We start from the raw sequence: 23,712 nt of genomic DNA, 5'->3' as shown, positions 1-23,712 counted from the left end.
AGTCTCTTGAGCTCCCTGGGCCCTCACCTCCCAGTATCAGCAGCACAGGCTCTGCAGGAGGAAGGACCACAGATTAAAGGCCTCTGTTCAACAAATACTTGCTTGCCCACTGAAGTGGGAGTCAAAGTTTGCCCCATTGTGCTCTGCCCAGAATAACAGGGGAAAACTTTCAGGAAACTTGTTCAAGAGGTGATAAAGAATTAGACCTTCTATCAAGGAAAGACCAAAGACACAGAATATTGTGGAAAACCAAGGGAATTTCTCAAATTCCCAATTTCACAGAAAAAGTCCAAACGACCCCTATGAAATGGAACCTCCATAATACTCCCAGAGTCCTCTGTAGGCGCTCCTGTTGTGTTAGTCTCAATCCAGCCATCTAAAATTCTAAAACCACCTGGCAAAGACTGGTTCCTGGAGTTTTACCTACTCCGTGCTTACCCCACTGAATCTAGTCCACTTTTTCCTATGTATCTCACATGCAGAGTATTTCTGGGTGCCAGAATCCCACCTCTCACCTCCCCCTCAGGACTCCTCCCATCTTCTAACGTTCAGTTCCAATCCCTAGATTATCTTTGCTTCTCTAAAAAAAGCAAAGATCCAAAGAAAGAAAACACGAGTCTGTAGGAGAAACAGATTAAACTGTCCCAGACAGGAAAAGCCTAGGAGTTGTGTGGTCCAGCCAGGGCCGGCCTCGCAGACTTGGGCAGGGAGACCACAAGAGAGCGTGGATGAGACCCGGCCAGGGCACGGCCGGGCTGTGCTGACTGAAGTTCCCCGCCAGATATTTTCCTCCCCAAGAGGAGCCCGAGGCACTCAGCCTCCTGGGTCAGACACAAGAGGGTACGGGTGCAGCAGAGGCCGGGGTTCCGGGGTCCCGGGGTCCCGGGTCACCGGGGCTGGGGATGGTGCGAGGAGGCTGTGCCGGTCTGGGCGTGGGGGTGCGGGCGGCTCCATCCCGTTGAGCCGCTTAGCGGACTGCCAGCCACTCCCCGGCGGGTGGTGGGGCCGGGCCGGGACCGGAGCGGGCGCGGCCACTCCCGTTGTCCCACCGCGGGTCCCGCGGGCCAGGGCGTCGTGGGAACCCGGACTGTCAGTCCTGGAATGGAGGGTCCGCCGGGTTGCGGCGCGGGACTAGGGGGAGACCCACGCGAGACCCGCGCTCTCTGGAGCCAACATCAGCCAGGCCTCCTCCCCACTCCGGGCACCTGAACTGCGGCCGCCGCCCTCGGGACCCGGACTGGGCTGCAACCCGCTGCGCGGGCGTCCCCTCACGCCAAGGCAGGGACCCAACAATATCCGGGCTAGAGAAGTTGGGGGCGCGCGCGGGAGGCTGAGGTGGGGCCCGCGGGACGCCGTGGGAGCGACCCAAACGGACGGCTGCCAGGACTTACCGACCGGTTCCCGCATACTGTCCCGCGCCACAGCCGCTGCCGCTTCGGCCGGCGGGGACCTGCACGAGCCACCCAGCCTGCTACTACCGGGTGGAGCATGCTCGGAGCACACTCGCACGCCCCGCCCTCCGCCCCGCACAGTCCCGCCCACCGCCCAGCATCGCTCCGCCCACCGCCTGACTTGGTTTCTTCCCTCCTTAGGGAGCAGGCTTCTGGAGGGAGAAGGCTGCACCTGGATCCAGGCTGGGACAAGTGCTTCAGGAACAAGGAACAGCGCAGCTGGCACAGGGCTGTCCATCCTTTCCCCTCTTCTCCTGTCACTGTGTTTGGACCGTGTCAACCCTGGGCAAATGTCCATATACACAGAAACACACATACACTTATATTAAGTCACTCGCTAATGCATACAGAACATTCATATACAGACGCACGCGCGCGCATACACACACACACACACACACTCACACGATGGGATGAAAGGCAGAAACGACAGCCTAATCTTTTAACGATTAGGTGCCATGGGAGATCCACTATCCCATCCTCTTTGGAGAGGTGAGGAAGACAAATGTGGGGAAGGATTTGCCACATGCAGGCTGTGGACATAGTAGGTGCCTGGTAGGACACTTCAGGCCCTGCTTAATATTTCCTGATGCCAGCCTGGCTCCTTGTTTCTTTCTTGCAACATCAGGGCAGAGAGTTCAAACCACTGTTCAGACTTAGTGGGTGACGTTCAAGCCTTGGAGAGCAAAGAGACGACCTCAAATGGTAAAGTTGCTGAGGATTAGAGAGAGTGCAGGGACATTGGCCAGAGCCAGATCCACTAGGGCAATGGACCAATTGTTTTGCTACTTATTATGAAGTCATCATGCACGGATGGATTGTTTCAATAGTGTATGCCACTGCCAACTCAATGAACTCAGAAATTTGTGTTCAAGGGCACTGTTTTAATCAGGGTTCTCTAAAAAGGAACCTAATTAACCTCAAAAGGAATCTAAAAAGTTCCACATATACATTTGGTTGCTTACATGCTTTGGTCTGAGTAACCCAACATCATCTGTTTCCTGACAGATCTGGTAGTTGTTCAGCCTACAGTACTGAATGTCTCAGCTGTCCCATAGTGATGCTTGACTTCTAGATAGGTCCTAGAAAGCTTCAGATGTTTTGTCTACATTGGAATCCTGAAGAAGGAGGTTCTCAAACCACTGAAGAAGTGGATCAAAAGAACAGGACAGACGAGACTGAAGGCAAGCAGGCAAAAAGCAAAAGCTTCCTTCTTCCATGTCCTTTTTTGTGACCTGCCACCAGAAACTGTGTCCAGATTTAGGGTGGAACTTCTGATTTCAAATGATCCAACCAAGAAAAATCCCTTACAGGTGTGCCTATCTGCTTGAGTTAATTCCATGTGTGGTCAAGTTGACAACCAAGATTAGGCTCTGAACACACCCACAAGTACCTCTTTTCTAAGCCCATGATCACAAATGTGTTTATATCCACAGACACTTTCTGTAGAGTACCTACATCCTTGTTGCACTTATTTGCTTCTGTCTTACCCACAGGCAGACAAACACTTTGCAAGACTGTTTATCAGCCATTGAGCTGAAATCAAGAGGTGTCTTCCCAGAGAACAACATGGTGTTGTTGAATTTCTGGCTTAACTCCACCAAAGTTTCATAATAGAGCTAAGATGCCATACAGTTGCAGTAGAAAAGCAACATTGATAAGATACCAAGACACTGAACCAAAAAGGAAGAAATAAGAATTTTTTAGCAGAAAGACTGGTAAGGCACATTTAATTAGGAAAAGTAGTGAGGCTAAAATCTTTCCATTCAAAAGAAGGAAACTTCACAATTTCATGGATTTTTGTGTTTCCTAGACCCTCCTGGACCCCTCTCCAAGTCTTTAGCTTCCTCATTATTCACTCCAGTGCATTGTAGCAAGGCCTTACTTAAGCCATGTTTTACATAAGAAAGAGAAGGAAAACTATTAGGAGGGGAGAGAGCAGTAGCATGGGTGGTGGTGGAGTTGGGGAGAGGGTCAAGATCAGAGGTGGGGAGACTTTGAAAAAAAAAAAAAGATGAGTGTGAATGGGCCATCATCAAACAACAGGCATAAGGAGACCAGGCATCATGACAAGTGGTGGGGACAGTCTCTGGCTAATTTTCACACTGGCCACCAGTGTGTAGACATGCTGTGATACAGTAAGTATCTAGAGCTTGAACTCCAGCACTCAGGAGGCTGAGGCAGGAGGATGATTAGTTCAAGTCAGTCTGACTCCATGACAAGACCCTGTCTCAAAGACAAATAAACACATTAAAAAAAAGCAAACAGTCTGTGAAAATATTGATAAAAACAAGTATACGTAAATATGCATGTTTTATATGCACATTTATATGCACACACATGTTTGTGGTTATGGTTTTATATTAAAGACCATTTCTTCATAAGGCAGATCTTGGCAATTCAGAAAATGCCTCTATATATTTTATTTTGACCCTAAAAGGACTAGCTTGCCTTCTCCTAAACTCCCAGGTTCCCAGTCATCACTTTCCAGAATCTTCAGCTCCTTTTTTTTCTCTCATCTTCTTGATGTGGGAGGATAAAAACATAAAGGGAAATAGCCACTGGTTTTGTATTGTAAAATATAGAATTTTGTGGAAAAGAATTTTCATAACAATAGTGCTATAAACATAGGCTAGAGCACATGCTCACCCAGCCCGGAAGCTCAGGGTCCCCACCTTCCTCTGAATCCTGGACAAGAGGTTTTACAGACTCAGGAAGGAACTTAGATTATTGAGTCATGGGACAGATGTGCATTGACCAGAGAAAGAATACTTAAGAAGGAAATTTAAAAAAAATAACAAATTCTGTTTCTTTAATTCAATTTCCTTTTAAGCACTTAGAACAACTCTACCATGCCCTTTCTTCGGGGATCTTCTCTGATGGCCATAAAGTGTTCTTTGGTTAATTTAGATACTGTTTTTTCCCCTTTAGTCTATAAAACACTACCAAGTGTCATATTTATTTGAAAAGACTAATGTCCTTGATAAAAAATTGATTTGTCTGTTGACTTGTAGAAAGGCAAGCAATGATGGTTATGAACAGAGAAGAAAGCGTTTTGTGTCAACAATACCATAAAAATTGATTAGATACTGATATGTGTTACAGTAATTCCTCATTACTCTTTACTATAAACTAGATATCAGTTTCCCTGGGAGGTTCTCTAGTCCCACTGAAAGGGTTTGATTAATAGATTCCTAGGATTTATTGACAAGGGACATGACCAGATTCTTCTTGTTTGTGTGTTTCTGGAATCTGTACTTCCAGTATCCAGATCACTTCTAAACACAGCAAATTTTGAGAGACAAGGCCCAAGCACAGAAATTGGAAATACCTACTTTGACGGTTTGAATATGTTTGGCCCAGAAAGTGGCAATATGAGGAGATGTGACCTTGTTGGAGTAGGTGTGGCCTTGTTGGAGGAAGTGTGTCACTGTGGGGTGTGGCTTGAGGCCCTCCTCCTAGCTGCCTGGAAATCAGTCTTCTGTTTGTCTTCAGAACAAGATGTAGAACTCTCAGCTCCTCCAGCACCATGCCTGCCTAGACACTGCCATGCTTCCTGCCGTGATGATAATGGAATGAACCTCAGAGCCAGTAAGCCAGCCCCAATTAAATGTCCCTTATAAGAGTTGTCTTGGTCATGGTGTCTCTTCACAGCAATGGAAATTCTAATTAACAAATCTGACATCTGTGAGCCCATAGGTTCGATCTCCAGACCCAGGTGGCAAAAACAAAACAAAACAAAAACAAAACAAAAAAACCTGTGTTGAAAATCTAGCAGAATGATTGGCATTTAACACACACTGATAATTCATAGCCATTGGCATCACCGTGTGAGCACACAGTCCCACAGCACTTTCTTCCTTGTTGACTTAGACCTAACACTGAAACATAATTCAAGAACTTTGGCACTAAGGAAAAAATAAACACTTTTCAATTATAGTTTAAAAAATTGAATCTTCATGGTTATTCCAGGAGGTTTAAGAAAAAACATTTTTAATTATTGGTTATCTGGGTGTCAGATTTTTCCCATATAGGGCTACACATTAATAATAGAAAACAGCCTCTTCCTTGCTCCCAGATTCTGTCAACATTCACCACAGCAGAGTTGCTGTTGACTAGAGGTAGATGGGACATTCCAAGCACCTATGGCCTGCACTCTGTCACTCCTTGTCAGATTCTTAAGAAAAACCCTTGAGTGCTGGTCTCTCCTGGGAATGGTTGTGTCTAGCTGGTGTCCCACTGGGACAGAGAGATGTCAGCATAGCTTTTAGAGAACAGAGGTGTGATCAGCATTTGAGGGGTACCTCAGGCTCCTCATTCTCTTCTCATACCAGCCAATTGAGAATCAATCAAAACTAATTCAGTACTTTTAAACCGCACGTGACTTTATTTTTTAAATAAGAAGTATGTGGGCGTCTGCAAGATGACTCAGTAGGTGAGGGCTCCTGCTGTCAATCCTGATGACCTGGGTTTGATCCCAGAACTCACACAGTAGAAGAAATGAACTGGTTCCGGTAAGTTGTTCTCTGACCTCACTGTGGAATGCACACAAATGTGCACACACAAACAGGAAAATAAATGCAAATGAAAATTAAAATGGGAATCATGAGAGCAGCTGAAGGGAGCTGGCTGACTGGGCAGTGGTGAAATGCTCACCTAAAAAAAGGAAAATAATATTTGACAGGTTTGTTAGATCTGTGACATAAAGCAAGACACAGATGACATGAAGGTGGAAGAGTCAAGCAGTGGGCGTTACTTTTCCTTGAGTCTCTCTGGCCGGCCAGCCTGTCCATATTCATGAGCACTGCACACTTCTGGAGCTGTTTGATACTGAATTATTCTACTTACGCACTGGAAAGGAGATTATCCTTTAGAAGAAGTTTCCATCCTATTACTTATCTTTCTCTCAAAACCATATATGGCAATTTATGGAAACTGTGTATTAATCAGCTGTGTCCATCACTGTGACAAACTACCAGAGACAATAAACTTTGATACACAGAAAGGGTTTACTTTGCCTCCTGGCTTCAGCTCATCATCAATTGGCTCTGTTGGTTTTTAACCCTTTCTAAGGCAGAATAGCATGAAAGGTAGTGTACTGTGAAGCAAAACTTCCCAAGTCATGGCGACTTGAGGCCAAACGAGAGAGGGGAGGGGCCAGGTCTTAGTGGCCCAACTCCTTTCTCCCAGGCCTCACTTACTGTTTTAGTTAGAGGTTGCATTGTTGTGAAGAGACACAATGACCAAGGCAACTCTTATAAAGGAAAACATTTAATTGGGGCTGGCTTACAGGTTCAGAGGTTCAGTCTGTTATTACCAAGGAAGGCGCATGGCAGTTTCCAGGCAGGCATGGCACTAGAGAAGGAACTGAGAGTTCTACATCTTGTCTCAAAGAGAATCACAAGGAGACTGACTTCCAGGCAACTAGGAAGAGTGTCTCAAAGCTACCCCCACAGTGACACACTTCCTCCAACAAGGCCACACCTCCTAATATTGCCACTCCCTGGGTCAGGCATATACAAACCACCACATCTGCCAAAAGTTTCACCATGCCAGTAGCATCATTGGCTGGTGCCCACTTCCTCAACACATGAGACTTTGGGTCATATTTAAGGTCCAGGAAGCCAGTAGCATTTCAGCATGCCCACCTTGGATTTTCCTTTTTTATTTCTTTCCCACTTTTTTTTAAACATATATGTGAACATGTGTGTGTGTGTGTGTGTTTGTGTGTGTTAGGAATACATGTGCACATGTTCACATGCTTGCACATAGAGTGTGCTGGTTGGTTTTGTCAACTTGACACTTACCTGGGAAGAGGAACCTTAATTGAGAAAAAAATGCCTCCATTCCATTGCCTATAGGCAAGTCTGTAGGGCATCTTCTTAATTAATGATTGATGTGGGAGGGCCCAGCCCATTTTGAGTGGTGCCATTCCTGGGCAGGTAGTCCTTAGTGGTTTGAGAAAGCAGGTTGAGCAAGCCAGCAAGCAGCTTTCCTCCATGGCCCTTGCTTAGTTCCTGCCTCCAGTGTCCTGCCTTGAGTTCCTGCTCTGGCTTCTCCCACTGATGAACTATAAAGCATATAAGCCAAACCAACCCCCTTCTCCCCAAGTCGCTTCTGCTTGTGATATTTATTTCAGATGTACAATGCCCTATTCTGTAGAAAGCCCTTATTTTGAACTACACACCATGCCTAACCAAGGATTTCCCTGCAGTAAATCAAGCTAGGTCAGGTGCCAGACAGCTCAGAGCAGCTAAGTCCCAAATCTCTCTGAAATGATGCTAAGTAACTAACAACCAGGGAGCCATCCCCTGCCTGGCCAAGCCGTTCAGAAGGAAGCCCCAGTAAAAGCTGATGATCAGGCCAGCCCCTAGAACCTTCTACCTTCTGACTGACCCAGAGTTTTCCTGTGATCCTGCAGAACTCAGTGTGCCTACCACGGGATCCTTTTCTGTCACGGTCAGTCACCTTCATTAAAATAAGATCCAGGATAGGAAGTGGAAGAGTGTTGTGCCTGCTTGCTGTGTGAGGCCCTGGGTTCAATCCCCAGAATAAAAACAAACCAAGACAACAAAAATAAGTGGGCAAATAAAAAACAGTAACAAACATTCTTAACTTACTACCAGGGACCAATCAGGTTACCCAAGCAAAAGCCCAATGGAAGCCCTTTCAGAAAATGTTTACATTTGAATTCTTTGTCAGTCCATTTTAAATCTTTGTTGTATGTCTGGGGCAGGGGGCAGGGGCGAGGGGAAGGTGAGTAGCAGGAGAGATGGCTCAGTGGCTAAGCATACATATTCCTCTTTCAGAGGACCCAAGTTTAATTTCCAGCACCCACACCAAATGGCTCACAACCACTTGTAACACCAAGAGTACTCACACCCCTGGACTCTGTGGACACCTGTACTCATGTGCATATATCCCCACATAGACACACCTGTATACTTTAGAAAAAATTAATTTAAAACTAAGTTTAAAAATTGTGGAGCTGTGTTCCTCTTTGAGCCAGCTCACTGTTCTCTCATTGACTTCTTGTGAGCCTGGATGCTGTGTATATAAAGAAACTGCACGCTAGTTGTGTGTTCTGTTTACTGTAACAACAACAAATCACATTTTCTAAACAAAAATACTGCGTGAATAAGAGATGATTAGCAGCTGGGTGTGGTGCTGCACACCTTTAATCCCAGCACTCAGGAGGCAGAGGCAGGTGGATTTCTGAGTTCGAGGCCAGCCTGGTCTACAGAGTGAGTTCCAGGACAGCCAGGGCTACCCAGAGGAACCCTATCTCAAGAGAGAGAGAGAAAGAGAGAGAGAGAGAGAGAGAAAGAGAGAGAGAGAGAGTTAGCAGTTTGTAGAAAGGCAGCTGGTACATATTGAATATGACTGAGCAAGAGTGATAAATTGAGTGAAAGGGGACTTTCACCATTAAGAGTTACAAAAAGAACAGTAAATCTGTGTGCAGGGTCTTATCTGGCTGAGTTAAGCTCTCTGAGCTCCAACTAGCTGTGGCAATGTTTCCTTTGCTCTGCTCCTCTCCCTTCTCCTGATCACTGGTTGCATTCTTCGCTATCAGCAACTGATACACTCCTACTGGATGCCTCCTTTGTGCTTGTAGCCTCCATCTGTGCATAGATACCTGAGGGGATGCTTTTAAAGCAAGTCCCAGGCCAGTCAGAGCTGCAGGCACGTCTTGGTTTTCCTGGTTAAAGTGTGGATTCATTCATTGCTGTGTAGTTTTAGAACCTCCCCTATATTTTTTGTTGTCTGGAATGTGAATTAGAACTTTGCTAGAACCATCAAATACCTAGAGGGTAGCATAACTAACAGGTGCCTGCTGTAGTGTTGAATCCCCTATCACCTCGCTTTCCCTCAGTAGGCAGGAGACCCTGGAGCCATCCTCGGTGTGACTTTGGAACATAACACAGCCAAATAGACACCTTTTCTGTGGGCAGTCCTGCTTCATTCATACTCAGTAGGCCCATATAAAGCTAAGGGTTATTATAATGTTTATATTTCAAGGATTTATTTATCACTTTTAAAGTTAGGTATAAGTGTGCTGGAGATAGAAGTGGCTTCAGGTTAGAAGATGGTGTCATATCTCCTAGAGCTGAAGTTGTATGCAGTTGTGAGCCCAATATGGATTCTGGGAACCAAATTAGGTCCTTTGCAAAAGTGGCATGTGCTGTGAGCTGCTGAGCTACATCCAGCCTTTGGGTTCTACATTTTAAAGGCTGACTTAAAGTGAAGAGAACTCCTGAGATACTAATTCATTCATTCATTCATTCATTCATTTGTTGGTAACTCAGCCTTGAGTTCCCTTTCCAGCAACAATAATAGTAACAACAACAACAAAGACACATCTATTTTCTTTCCTGAATTTTTAAATCGCATTTATTTATTTTAATGTGTGTGGGGGTATATAATTACATGCCATGGCATGTATGGCAGATAGGAGGACACCTGTGGGAGTCACCTCTTTCCTTCTACCATATGGGTTCCAGAGACTGAACTCAAGTTTTCAGGCTGGGCAAGAAGTGTTTTTACCTGGTGAGCCATTTGTTGGCCCAAGACAGGTACATTTCTTACATGTAATTTTATACACTAATATAAGCACAATAAAAGGAATCTCACAGGTACTAATGTTACTGCTTTGAGAAAATAAATACCTGCTGCTGGTATTAAAAGTGCTTACCCATGGCCAAGTGATGATGGTGGTGCCATTGATGGTTGCATACTTTAGTCTTAGCACTTGGGAGGCAGAGCCCTGCAAATCTCTGAGTTCAAGCTCAGCCTGGTCTAGAGAGTGAGTTCAAGGACAGCCAGAACTACACAGAAAAAAAAAACCCATCTCCAAAACCAAAAAGGAAAAAAAAAAAAGTGCTTACTCAGCATTTATATTAAAGATCTCATGAAAGATCTTTAACTCTGCAGCTACCGACCACCACTACTCAGTAATGCTTATGTATTTAACCTTCCCCTGCCCTCTGCAGTAACACACTCCTTTTTCCTGCTACCCCAAACACTTTTACAGCAAGATTCTGTGCAAGCATGTGTGCCCTGCAAGCGTTCTCCTGAGCATAAGACCCAGTCACAGTCCAGCCTGAGCATGCCACCTGCCATTTGCAAGTTAAGCCATTGAGACTAGAAAAGTCCTGGAAAGGGCTCATGAGGTCTTCCCACTAAGGATCCCTGGGCAGATGGTGGCTGCTGGGAAAGGGGAGGTCATTTTTCTTGAGTGGGGCAGCCACTGTAAGTTGTTCATGAAGTAGTAAATAACCTACATCCATGCTTATGCAGGCAGCTCAATAGATGAGTGGAGAGGGGGCAAGAGAATAGGAAGTAGACTGGAAGAAGGGGCTCTGAGGGCATGTGAGGGGGATGAGAGGAGTCAGTAGGATGAATATGATCACTGTATATAAATATATGAAAGTGTCAGTGAATAAATAAAAATAAGTTTTAAAAGAAAGAAAGACTAGAAGTGCCATAGTCAACTCTGCTAAATCATGGATCAGTAAACAGGGACTATTTGGAAAAACAGCAGTGGTGACTTAGCTAAAGGCTCGCAAATCTGCATCTTCAAAGTCTCGGGTTCTGTGTGCACATAAGCCACAGCTTGTGAGGTGTGCACATAAGCCACAGCTTGTGACCAGTTCCATCAGAGCTTGTCATCAGCAGGGGATCTTAGATTCTTAACCCCCAGCCCCACTGCGGGAGCTGAGTGCGTTCCAGCATCATCGTGTTCCCTGTTGCCAGGCACCTTTGCTGGCATCTGATGATGGGGGAGAAGCATGAGCATGCAGGCTCATCCATTTCACCTTAGATTGCAATGCTGATGACGACTTTCTGTCTTTAGACAGATCAATTTAGATGTCCAAGCCTCAATTTCCTTGGGTAACAAGAACACACAGACACACTCAGTACAGAGCTGCTGTGCCCTTTAGTGTGGCCATCTTTGTGTAGCACCTTCCTAGAGATTTATGGCAAAGAATGGGAGCCCTGAAGCTCCTGGCACATCACAGCACAGTGCTGGCAGTGGTGAATTGTCAATCTCTAGAAACTTAATGACACTTTTAAGCACCATTCTCTCATGGGGCTCATGGGGGAAAATTACATCTTTTTTCATTTAACCCTTCTTCCAGCTCTATAAGGAATTGAACCCAAGGCCTTATCCATGTCTGGTAAATGGTCTACCACTAAGCGGCATCCCCAAAACTTTCTTATATCTTTTATTTTGAGACAGAATCTCACTAACCTGTCTAGACTAGTCTTCAACTCATAGTGCAGCCCAAACTGGCTTTGAATTCAGTCTGCCTTCTTCAGCCTTTTGAATGGCTTGAATCACAAATATAAGCCACCAGGTCTATGGCTCAGAAACTACTATATTCATTTGCTTTTTTGTAGGAAAAAAATGTTACAGCAATAACATAATTAACAAATCTTAGAAAAGACCATTTCACTTGGCCTTGGAAAACAAGATTGTAGATATCATTTTCCCTTCCTTCTCCCCTCCCTCCCTCCCTCCCTCCCTCCCTCCCTCCCTCCCTCCCTCCCTCCCTCCCTCCCTCCCTCTCTTCCTTCCTTCTTTCCTTTCTCCTACCACCTAGTTTTTGAAACTGGATTTCACACCCATCCCAGACTAGACTGGAACTGCCATACCTGGCCACTGCCTCCCTCATGATGAGAATACAAGCATACCTCCCTTTCTTTTTTGATAGAATATACTGTGTGCATTTTCAGGTCAAAACAAAGCATTGTGGCTCTTTTAACCCTCTCAAAAGAGCATAGAGGGTTGTGCCTGCATCCTAAAAGACACAATATTTAGAGCTACCTTCATTCTGCCACTCAGACAGCACAGTTCCCAAAATAACACTTTAATAAGAGGACCCCCATTTAATGTGAGATATGGAGTCTCAGGGCTTAATCTGAGTGTGTGTGTGTGTGTGTGTGTGTGTGTGTGTGTGTGTGTGTGTGTGCAGTACATGTGACACAGTGTATGAACAGGGTGTATGAACAAGGCAGTAAAACTAGCTTGCAGAATTCGAATAAGACTGATAAATGTGTTGTAATTCCTGGAAATGCTATGATCATAGCTAGGGTGAAGGTCAGTGACAGAGTACTTGTCTGGGATGCTCCAGGACATGGCTTTGATCCATGGCACTGTAGACAAAGCATGTTTTTGGAGGCATGTATTTTCTTTTGAATAACTGCACACAGCACACTGGAGATAAGAGAGTACTTCACAGCTTCTTGCCTTTCCTGGTGCATGGGAGAATTTCAAGCAGATCATGTTAAAAGTAATGTAACCATGTTTTAAATGCATCGAAGTTTCCTCTGTTTCAAATTCAAGTATTCCCCATGTGCCTTGAACCAAATTCTCCGGCCTGAATGCTCAAACGAGCCAGCCTGGCTATCAAGGCCTGGCTCCCATTGGTTCCTGGGCTGTGCATACGTGGGTTGTACAAGCTGCAATTGGTGAATCATGAAGGGAAGGTGCTGATGTGCACATACATGCGTGCATCTCCCCAACAGAGCAGGATAATGATTTCCATGGAAAGGCAATGCAATCTGAAGCTGTGTTCACGTCCAGCTGCTAGTGATAGCCAGGGAAGAAGCCAGGAAGGCCTTATTAGAGACCTTTTACTTCTTCAGTCATGAAGGTGACTTTTTACTTTAGTCATTGAAGGTGACTTTTTTTTCTGGAGGAAGTGACACTTTTCATCCCCACGCCAGACTAGTTTTTGCAGGTTTCTTTGTTATATTCAATTCTGTTGAAATGGAACTTAAACCAATATAGACTTCTAGGAACTGTCATATTCTGTGTGGGGAAAAGGCTTTGCAATACAAAGAGGTTGTCCTGACCTCTGAAGTAAGTATCCCTTGGCCATGCAGAGTTGACACAATAGCTGCCAGGAAGACTCCCTTTTGTGTGAACTTCTAACAGGTTCAATTACGCACTGTCTGTGTCTCTAGTTCTCATTACCTTTCTAACTCTGATGACACTTCACACAACTTAATCACAGCATCCTTGGTTTCATGGTCATGTTTGTCCCAGGAACCCTGGGAAATTATACTTTATACTATGGGTGAGATGCTGGCTAAGGAGATGGAGCACTTAGCTTTCTCCAACTATTAGATTTTTAAAATTATTTCCACTACAGTGTGTGTTTGGGGTCATGGTATGGAAAGTAATTGGAAGTTAGAGTACAACCTTTGGGAGTTAGCTCTCTGCTTCCACCAAGTAAGTCCCAGGGATTGAAATCAGGTCACCAGGCTTAATGGCAAGCACCTCTACCTGCCAAGCCATCCCTGGCACCTTCAAGGATTAGATTTTCATCTGTGGTTGTACTCTAAGGCCACTCTGGGACATTCATTCATTCTGGACAGAAATCCCATCATGAAGTCAAGCAGCATCTTGTGGGAAAGGCCAAATACCAAATACAAGTGGTTGCCATCCTGGGAGAACCATGCTGTCAGATTAGAGAGCAGCTGGGAGAAGAGCCTGGCCTGAGCAGTAAGAGGAAACGCATTGGAAAACTGAGTGTTTGGTTTTGCTTGGTGAGTGTCTGAGCTAGAAGTCCCTCCAGAGAAAGAAACCATCAGAGGCGAAGGTGCTGCCACACTGAGCCAGCCCCGCCTTGCTCCAGAGCTGCAGGGCATTCTCTCCAAAGTGTAACACTTCCCTCCTAATGCTGCCACTTGTTTTTAATCTCCTAGACTAGGATGACAAACAGTGTTAGCCTGATGCTCCCTGGTGCAGGCATGTTTTCACTTCTAATTTACAAATATGGTTCATATGGGATGTTTTAAGCATTTGGTATATGCTACAGTTTGAATCCCAAAGGCCAGAGCCATGCTTTAAACAGTAAGAGGTGATCACTGAAAGAGGTGGGGCTGAGTGGGAAAGTCCATAGATGGTTTGGAGACTCCCTGTAGAGTGGGGGTTGGAGACGGTGCCCAGTCTTTGTCCCATGTCTTTAACCCCGGCTTATTCTGTGAGTGTTCTGCTCCACCACCCTTTCCCACCACAATATGCCATCTCACCACAGACCAAAAGCACCGGGGGAAACCGAATGATGAACCAGAGCCTTTCAAACCACGTGGTGGCACATTCCTTTAATTCCAGCACTCAGAGATAGAGGAATATCTGTGAGTTCAAGGCCAGCCTAGTCTATTTAGTTGGTTCCAGGATGGCCAGAGCTACATATGAGATGCTGTGAGAAAAAAAAAAAAAAAATATATATATATATATATATATATATATATATATATATATATAAAACTATGAACCCAAAGAAGCTTTTTTCCAGGTTAAAGCCGCCTAACAATGCACTCATACTGAGATCAACTATTTCTTACTAGAGTGAGATCAGCAACATTTCACTCTATCCATGTACTCAGAGCAGCCAGGCAAAGGGAGCGCTGGCTGCAGAAGCTAGTTTCATCTTGTAAACAGCCAAGTCTTCAGGTCACACCCTGCCATGTAAGGGAAGGGATTCCCTTTTCCATGAGGAATGTATACCTGTCAGGGCTGTTGGGTTATGCCTATCCCAATTTCACCAAGACGTTGTGAAGGCCTTGCAGCTAGGGTTAAAGGCCTGAGTGTAGTCCTGGTTAGAATGTCATTGCTGATCATTAAAGTCTAAATAAAACTGGTGAGATGGGATTGACTGACAGCCTGTTATCCTCATCTTCACAGGAATCAGAACCGGCTTGTGAGCAAAGCCATCACCCCTGTCAAGGGCAGAAGAAAACAAAGGGTGGTGGAGGTGGAGGAGAATCAGCAGAAAGTCTGATTGTTTAAGCATGTTTTATTCATTTTAAAAGATTTCTCCCAGGAGAAGGGTCCCAGGACAGGCAGAAAAGTAGGTTCATGCTGCAATGAATTTACAGTCTAGGAAGTCATTTGAGCAGCAGTATACATTAACAGTACTTCAATAAAACCCTCTTTCCCGAAGCAAATGTCTACTCTTGTAAGGTCCTGATATATTCACAGACTTCCTAGCCAGGAAAAAACAAGTTTGCAGACCCGACCCTGGGCCAAAGATTCTAGATGGAACTGAGACACCTCAGTCCTTGGCAAGGACCTGAGCAAATAAAATTTAGCTTTCTAGCCTTTCAGTTTTTCCCCATTTTAATCATTTTAAGATTATACATCACCAGCACTCAGTACACTCACAATGCTGTTCGGTGCATGCATGGTGTTGTACCACCTCAGCTCTGTCCATTTCCAGAAAAACTTCATCATCCCCAAGAGAAACTTTGCCCATTAGCCAATAGCTCCATGGTCTTACCTCTCATCCAGACCCTGCTCTACTGTCTCCTGTCTGTAAAATTATCTACGCTATATCCCTCATACAACCAGAATAATGTACCTCCCATTTGATATCTTATTTGGCATAGTGTCTTCAAGGCTGGTGTCTGTAATTCACTCCTCTTTAGGGCTAACTAATGTGTCATCTTATTTATCCACCTATCTGTTGGTAGACAAAAGTCTCTCTCCCCATTTTGGTAGGTATTGTGATTGATGCTACCATATGCATTGTATTTGTGTGTGTTATGTAAGTGCTGAGTCTGCTACAATGAGCAAATGTCTGTTTGGAGGCACCACCTGCAATTCCTTTGGGTATATACTGGCAGTGGAATTGCATATGGGACTTCTATGTTTAACTCTTGCAGAAGCTGCCAAGCTGCTTTCTGAAGCAGCTGCACCCTTTTACAGTCCCATCAGCCCTGGGGGGGTTCCAGTCACCCCGAATTCCGGCCAGCGCTAGCCGTGCTGTGTTTTGCCCTTTAAACAGCCATCAGGCTAGCTATGAGAGAAACTAGGTGGGCTTTCATTTCTATCCCCATACGTTTTCTAATTGAGCCACTACGGATACTGCTGCCTTTTCCTCTCACTCCTGGTAGCTCCCCTGGCACAAAGTACAGGGAAGGCTTGTTTCCTGACAAGCCTCAGGGCTGCACTCTGGGGATGTCAGCTTGTAACTGGCATACCCTACTTGTAACTGTCATGCCCCACACCACACAGAGATGAATTGAGAATGTAGCAAGGCGGACACCTAATTGAGAGGGCCCCTTGCACGTTTTACAGGACAGGATGAAGGGGTGATTCTTTTTTAAATATAGCAGCATCGGAAAGCTGCCTTAGTGTCAACAGGTATGTCTCCTATCCAGCCTATCTGATCCAGTCTCCTATCTGCCTATATGAAGGCTAAGAGTCTCATGACAGTCTGAACAGAGGGACAAAACACCCACCCAGGCCATGAGCCTTTTGAGGAAGAATCTGATTGCTTTGAGCTGTCAGGAAGATCAGTAAATTACACCTAGGGTGACTGGAAAGAAAGAGATCAGGAGGCATCAATCACACAAGCCCTTCCTCTAATGATTGGTCCATGGCAACAGACCTCCTTTATGCCTTGACATAAAAAGGTCACAGACCAGACCAGACTGCATTTCTCTTGAGAACAAGCCATAATGGAGCTCTCATTGATGATGCTCCAGAGGAAAGTAGGTGCTGCTGATTCTGGGGCTGATACTGGTCGGCATCAGGAGGGAAAAGTCATGGTCCATGCTCTCAGGTAGAGCAGCAATAAAGGACCGTCAGATGACATCATCCTTGTGTATGTATGCTCCTGAAGGTGAGAACTTTATTTGATGCCATGTAGGTAGAGGGAAGAAGAGCTGTAGCAGCAAAGTTTCCACAGTGCTGGCTGGCTTGAGGCTTCGTACTTGGATACAGACCATCAGCAGTGAATCTGCCCTTTGTCTGGCAAGCTGGCCCAGGTTCCAGATCTACCTTATCAGTGGGCCAGGAAGAGCTATGTGTGGGCCAGGAAGAGCTATGTGTGGGCCAGGAAGAGCTATGCGAACAGAGATTGCAGAGACAGAGTCCACCTTGGAGTCACAGAGGGGCAGATTTCACCTTCAAAATCCCACCACTGGGACTCAGTATCACGGTGAACACCTTTAATCCTAGCTATTCTGAGGCAGAGGCAAGTGGGTCTCTATGAGTTTAGTGGCAACTTGGTCTAGAAAGTGAGTTGCAGACCAGCTAGGATCACATAGTTGGTCCCTGTCTCAGAATAAATAATAAAATAAAGAATAATTTTAAAAAGCCCCAAACTTATCATTAGTGATCCTAGGTTCCAAATGGTAGGAACTTTCTAAAGGTTTCAAAGCAGCATTACAAGGTGAATATCAAACATGGTAATATTAGCCCACGAGGGATCATTCACAATGAAACCATTATTCTTTGTAAGGAATATCATTTCCAAGAGATTAAAAAAAAAAACAAACCCACTAATGCTCTGCATACTTGCCACTGTCCCTGGCTGCCAAGAGCTTCCCTGACAACTTCTTCCAGGTAATTCCTTCCAATACAAACCGCTTCAGGATCCAGTACACAGCTTTCAAGACGAGAATTCTGAGGGTGCAAGACTTTCTTTTTCTCTGACTGAATAACCGTCAGACAGTGGGCAGTGTCCAGGTCCTTCCTTTGCCTCGATCTAGGGACCAGCTGCTCAGCTCAGGGAACTCCTCAAGGAAGTCACTCTTGATGCTTGCCCTCTGCCAGATGTTCTTGCTTGTTCTTGCTCTTTGGGGTAGTTTGAAATGTTAAATAACCAAGGAATGGTGATAATGTCACAACAGATTTGACCTCAATTATTTTCATTATCTAGTCTTATAAGCCATGGAAACTTTTTAAAAATTGGGAGAAGGGGCAAACATGATATCCAGTGGTCTGGCTTTCATAAGTCCTGAGAAATATAAATGTATCAGAGCCATCAATCACATACCGGATACCTAGTATTGTCTCTAAAAAAGTGTTTCTGCCCAGCTGCCCTCTCTTCTTTCATGTTATATGTCATGTGACCCACCACTTCTGAGGCTTCCAGCTTTGAGTCAAATTCAGCCCCCATTCTCCTGCTGTTTCCTCCTCTCAAAGCCAGAAAAGGCTGAATCTGGTGTCTATATCCTTCCAGCCTAGCCCTTCCTACACATTCTGCAATTCTGGCAATACTTTCCCATCTGGAGGCTGCTCTTCACTCTTCCTGACTTCATCATATAGTTCTTGCAGCGCTGACTCTGTCTGATGAAAAGCTTGTTCGGAACAACCCACTCCCACTGCTCTGCAAATTAACAAGAAGCCTTTGCCTGTCCAGGTTCCCAGATCCCAAGTGTCCTACAGTGAGTTTTCTAACCCCAGGTTCTACAGATGACCAGTCTCCTTGGAGGACATCTCCACCTCTCATTACTCTCATTACCAGCTTCTCTTCAGGCCATCACCCCCACAGACTGCTCCTCTCTGCACCACCCTCCTTGACTCCCTCCCAATTGCTCAGCATGAGGCCCCAGCATGCTTTCCTTCAGCTGCCCAGCCAGTCAGCAACAGCATCTTTGTACCCTTGGTGCCAGCTGCTCGGCTAGCTACCTAAGTGCTACTTGCATTTGACAACAGGAGTCTTCCAAGACTTGCTCTCAGCTTAGAAGAGGAAAGGAACAGATTCTCCTTTCTAGCAGAGCAGCCCTATTTCAGATTTGCATCAACCAAACCCCCTGCAGAATAATGGATCACAGGCTGGCCAGAGGCTTCTTATCAATGCCCATCCTGGCTTTCCAGGTGAAGGCAGATGCACCCTGAGGTTGACCTTAATTAAAGGGCATCTGCGTCACTTGGGAGTGATAAAACATTATTGACACCTCAGAATTCACACTATTACTGCATGAGTTAGACAAAGGACAAAAAGGAACTGGACAAAAGGAAGCTATACTTTGGTATTTTCTATATCAGTAAGCTGGTATCTGGGGGTAGCATGTGATATCTAGAACTGGCAAAACTGATTTGAACTATCTTGGCTGATGTCACATGGAATATTTAATTGGATCACAACTCCTGAAGAAGTTGAAGAGACAAGTCAAATAAACTAAGGCACAGAGCTGGATCAGAGCCTAAGCTTCAAATCCCCCCTGATCTTCAGACTGTGTACATCTGGACCATAGTGGCTCCTGCAGTAAGTGGATTCCATTTAGGAGCTATGATCATGTTCCCAACCCTAGCATTGCCTAAAACTCTGTTGCAGTCCGGCATTCTTCTGCTTATAGAGGTAGTAAATGTGTGTCTCGCTGGAGGGTCAGCGGGTATAGGAATTTCTTCACTTGCTAAAATGTAAACTTAGCTACAGTGTTTAAATATTATCTCTTTGTGTTTAACTGTAACTGTGCCTTTACCTTTTGTTCTTGTGAATAAGTAATTATGAATATATATTTATATACCCCCACACAATAGAAATGATAGAAACATTAAAAAGTGCCATGGGAACAGATGGTAGTTTTAGAATAAAACAGATCATTAGCTGTCAAACCCAGTTTTCCATAGGATAAAAAATAGAATGGGTTCCCAGGTGGTGCTAAGAAAAGCTCCCACTTATTCTAATATCTTAGAATATGGATTCTTTTGTTTTACAAAAGATATGGGAAGCCCTATGACAACTCACAATTAATTAATGTCACAAATGACAAAAAGGAAAATAAAATGTTTATCTTATCAAATGATGTGAAATGCATTTAGAAGTGGTATACTTGACTTGGGACCAAATGGCACACATTTTCAGATAAGTATAGCTTTCCTGTCTCCATTCACAAAAGGGAGAAATGAGCTCCCATTTTATTAGAGTATTTTTGTGACTAGGGAAGCATTTATCATCCTTACAGATAAAGGAAATAGTTTTTCCCAAGGCCAGACACTGTTTCAAGTAAGAACAGGAACTGAGAGTCAAGTCCCTTATCCAGCTCCTTTCTCTGACCTCCACCAATGCTAAGCAGCCATTTCCCAACAGGATGCATTCCCAGACACTCCTACCAGAGTGGCTGTACATGTGTATTCATGCAGCTTCACTTACTGTTTTGATTAACAACTTCACATGTATGCATGTATTCATGTGTGCAGGGAAGAAGTTGATGTTATGTGTACACGTCATTTAGTCCCTGATATTGGCCTCTGGCTTCCATATACCCATGCAAACACCTACAGTATGGACACACACGTACACACTGTTAAGGAAAAGGAACTGCTAGGACCAAAGTCTGCCCTTCACCAGCCTCTTCTTCTGACTTGAACCTCTCTTCCCCAAGGTTGGTGGAGCCTGTGTGAGTTGCACAGAGAGAACACTGCTCAGAGCAGGAAACAGAGTCTACTCCTGAGTTTGAGATGGACTGCATTGGGCAATCCAACTGAGAGTATGGATCTATGTGTTTGTCGATGTTTCCAGGATATTAGCAGGCCCATGATGAAGCTCTGTTTATTTGGAATGTGTTTTACCCTTGAGTTTCCAATGTTGCGTTTTGCATGTAACATCCATGGCCCTGGTCTTTGTGCTGGGCCAGCCTATGTAAAGGTTAACTCCTTTGTTAAAGAAAGTGTACTATTGCTTTGTTCTATTGATTATTTCCGTAGCAAGGAAATTTTCTGAAGGTCATACAGCAATGGTACTGTCTTGAGAATTCTTGTATGACCCTTTTAGACAGACTGGACTAGCCCAACATCAGTTTTCTGAGTAGGCCAAAACTTCATCTCTATACTTTGAAGTCACACAGTAGATTCCTCAGTTTTGGCAGCTCTTATTTGCCTGCTATAGGACTCCTGCTGTCCAGCAGAAACAACGGAATAGGGACAGCTGATCAGCCCTTGAGTTTGAGGCTCAATTATTATGTTTTGGATAGAATTCAGTTGTACCCGTCAAGGCTTCATGTGTTGACATTCAGTCCCCACTGTGAGGATTAGAGTGTGAAAACATTGCCTTGCTGTGCTGTTCAGAGATGAGACTTAGAGAAATTGGTTGTGATTAAAGGTCATTAGGATAGAGCCTGCATGTCTGAATTATATTGGCTTTACAAAAAGACATACGTGTGTATACAGGAAAAGATCCCCATCTCTTCCATGAAATGCTACGTTAGGATTCTGCCAGCAAGAAGAGCAGCACAAGATGTGAGCATTTGAAGCTCTGGAACAGCGAGCTATATGAACCTCTTCTCTACATAAAGTGAGCACATCTCAGGTATCTCATTGCAGCAATGGAAAGCTGACTAACAGGAGCATTGAAGAGGATCCTGGTTCCTCCTATTAAGAATAACATAGCGAAGCAAAGTCATGTTCCAGATTCTTCTCCACTCCTTGTATTTTTTTTGCAAGAGAGACAGTGGTGCCTGATTTACAAGTCTGAGACAAAGAGCTGAACATACTCAACCATCTTCCTTCTCTCTTTGCTGTTCTCTTTGAATCAACACACATTCTTGACAGGTTCCCTAAGTTATGGAGCATTCATTTTGTTGTTGGCTAGGAAAGCCTATCTATTGAGAAGTTGGATGGTTAGTATTCATTGCCAAATTGACAGTATCTAGAATTACCAGGAGAGAGCCCTCTAGGCATACCTGTGAGGGATTATCTGGATTAAGCGAATGTTTAGGAAGAATTATCTTCATTATGTTCAAACTAGGAAAACTATCTCAGCTGTAGGCAGGGCAGTTCCTGGATTATGGAAAGAGAGAAAGTGAGCCATGCGCCCCCTTGTTTCTGCTTCTTGACCATGCGTGCCATGTGACCAGCGCCCTCATACTCACTCTGCTGTGACTCCCTGCCACAGTAGTCTGTAACCTGGAACCACAGGCTGCATAAACCTTTCTCCCTGTTATCAGGGTACTTAACACAACAAAGGGAAAGGACCTAGCACAACAATTAAGTCCACTGTTTTTGTTTATTTTTGTTTTTCTGAGACAGGGTATCACTATGTCACTCTAGCTGACCTGAGATTCACTATGTAACTATGTAAACTAGGCTGGCCTTGAAGTCAGAGATCTGCCTCCCTCTGCCACCAGAGTGCTGGGATTAAGATATGTGCCACCCGAAGGTCTATGCCTGGCTCAAAGCCCATTGTTGTTTTTAAAGTAAACTTAAATGTCATTCTCCATTTCTTTCTACTGATGGCTGAAAAAGTGTGTCTGACTTAGAAACATGGTGTCGGAAAGCCTAGCTGACTACTTGGCATTGTTCTGCAGAACGATTCTATCAGTAATACAATTTCCTGACTCAACTCATTCTGAATGTGGGAGAGGAAAATGGGGGTAGAGAGGCTAAAGGGGTTATTCATTCCTCCCCATTGGGAAAGGATCAAATTAATGCCTGGAACTTTTTCTAGATATTAGTAACTGCTTACTTAACATTAGTGAAGGTAGAGAACAGTTCTAATGAAAATATTCAAAGTAACCTGGGCACAAAATTATAAAGAGAAAGGCTATTTTAGAGTTGATCCCACTTCAAACTCCCAAAGAGGTCATTAAGGCAATGATTCTGACCGCCAGAAACTCGAGGAGCAGCAAGTTTTAGAAGTTCTAGCACATGCTAGTGTTCTCTGTGTTTACAGATTCTCAGTCACGCCTTTACCAGAGCAAGACCAATAGTCAGCCAGCTTAACATCAGGCTCTAAAAGATATGTTTGGAGATGGCAAGATAAAGGCCCTGATTTGATTTCAGGATCTTGTTTAAAGCATAATATAACTCAAAAATACAATGATACAAAGGCAGGGCCTGGATGAAGCCCATTTGTTTTTTAGACATGGCATGGGGAGAAAGAAGACAAACATGGAAAAGAAGCTCCTATCCCAAGGAGGGGTATGTGAGAAGCATGGCCAGCAGGCAGCCCCAGGGGTCTGCATGGGTAATTTGTCAAGCTTGGCTAACAGAGGGTTGACATTTCCTTGACTCTTTTGGGGTTCTACAATGGATACAATGAGTTGGGGGTTGTGAGGTGTTGAGCCCTAGGCTGGACTGAGGTGGGATTCCAGGCCAGCTTCCATGTCCTTAATAAAGTTATCTGTCTATACAATAAGGAAGACAAAGGGCCTGGATGGCCTTCTTCCATCCATACTGAGCCTGGTCTCCATCCGACAGTGGACCTGAACAGTGGTGTGGTACTGAAGCCCCCTGCTAGGAAGCAGAGCTCAGGAAGGAGCCTCATCCTCCAGCATCCAAAAGGCCACCTCTTTCCTCCCTACCTCTTTCCTCCCCACCTGCTTGGGCTGCACCATTTGGCAGCCACTTTCAGAATGACTGCTGTGCTTCCATCTGCCAAATCCCAGCAGAACATCAGGATGAGAGATGTGCCGCTTGTGTGGATGCTCCCCCACTTTCTTTTCTTCTATTTTTAAAATAATGACTGCCTAGGGGCAGAAATATTGGAAGACCTTTTAGGAAACCCCTTCTGTAATA

The 23,712-nt window shown here is 44.7% G+C and overlaps 1 protein-coding gene and 1 pseudogene across 1 annotated transcript in view; one reads left to right on the top strand and one right to left on the bottom strand.

Annotated features, from left to right (window-relative positions):
* Jcad (junctional cadherin 5 associated) overlaps positions 1 to 1,512 on the bottom strand; it is a 42,618-nt gene extending 41,106 nt beyond the window's left edge. Inside the window, exon 1 of the mRNA XM_021150751.3 lies at positions 1,392 to 1,512. The gene's annotated coding sequence lies outside the window, so the exon portion shown is untranslated. The remainder of the gene's footprint in view (positions 1 to 1,391) is intronic.
* The window catches only part of LOC147000213 (uncharacterized), a 123,776-nt pseudogene that overhangs the window by 2,690 nt on the left and 97,374 nt on the right, over positions 1 to 23,712 (top strand).

This window comes from Mus caroli, unplaced genomic scaffold (genome assembly GCF_978045245.1).
Source record: "Mus caroli unplaced genomic scaffold, Mus_caroli_1 scaffold_19, whole genome shotgun sequence".
NCBI lineage: Eukaryota > Metazoa > Chordata > Mammalia > Rodentia > Muridae > Mus > Mus caroli.
This window is presented reverse-complemented; position numbering and strand designations above follow the sequence as displayed.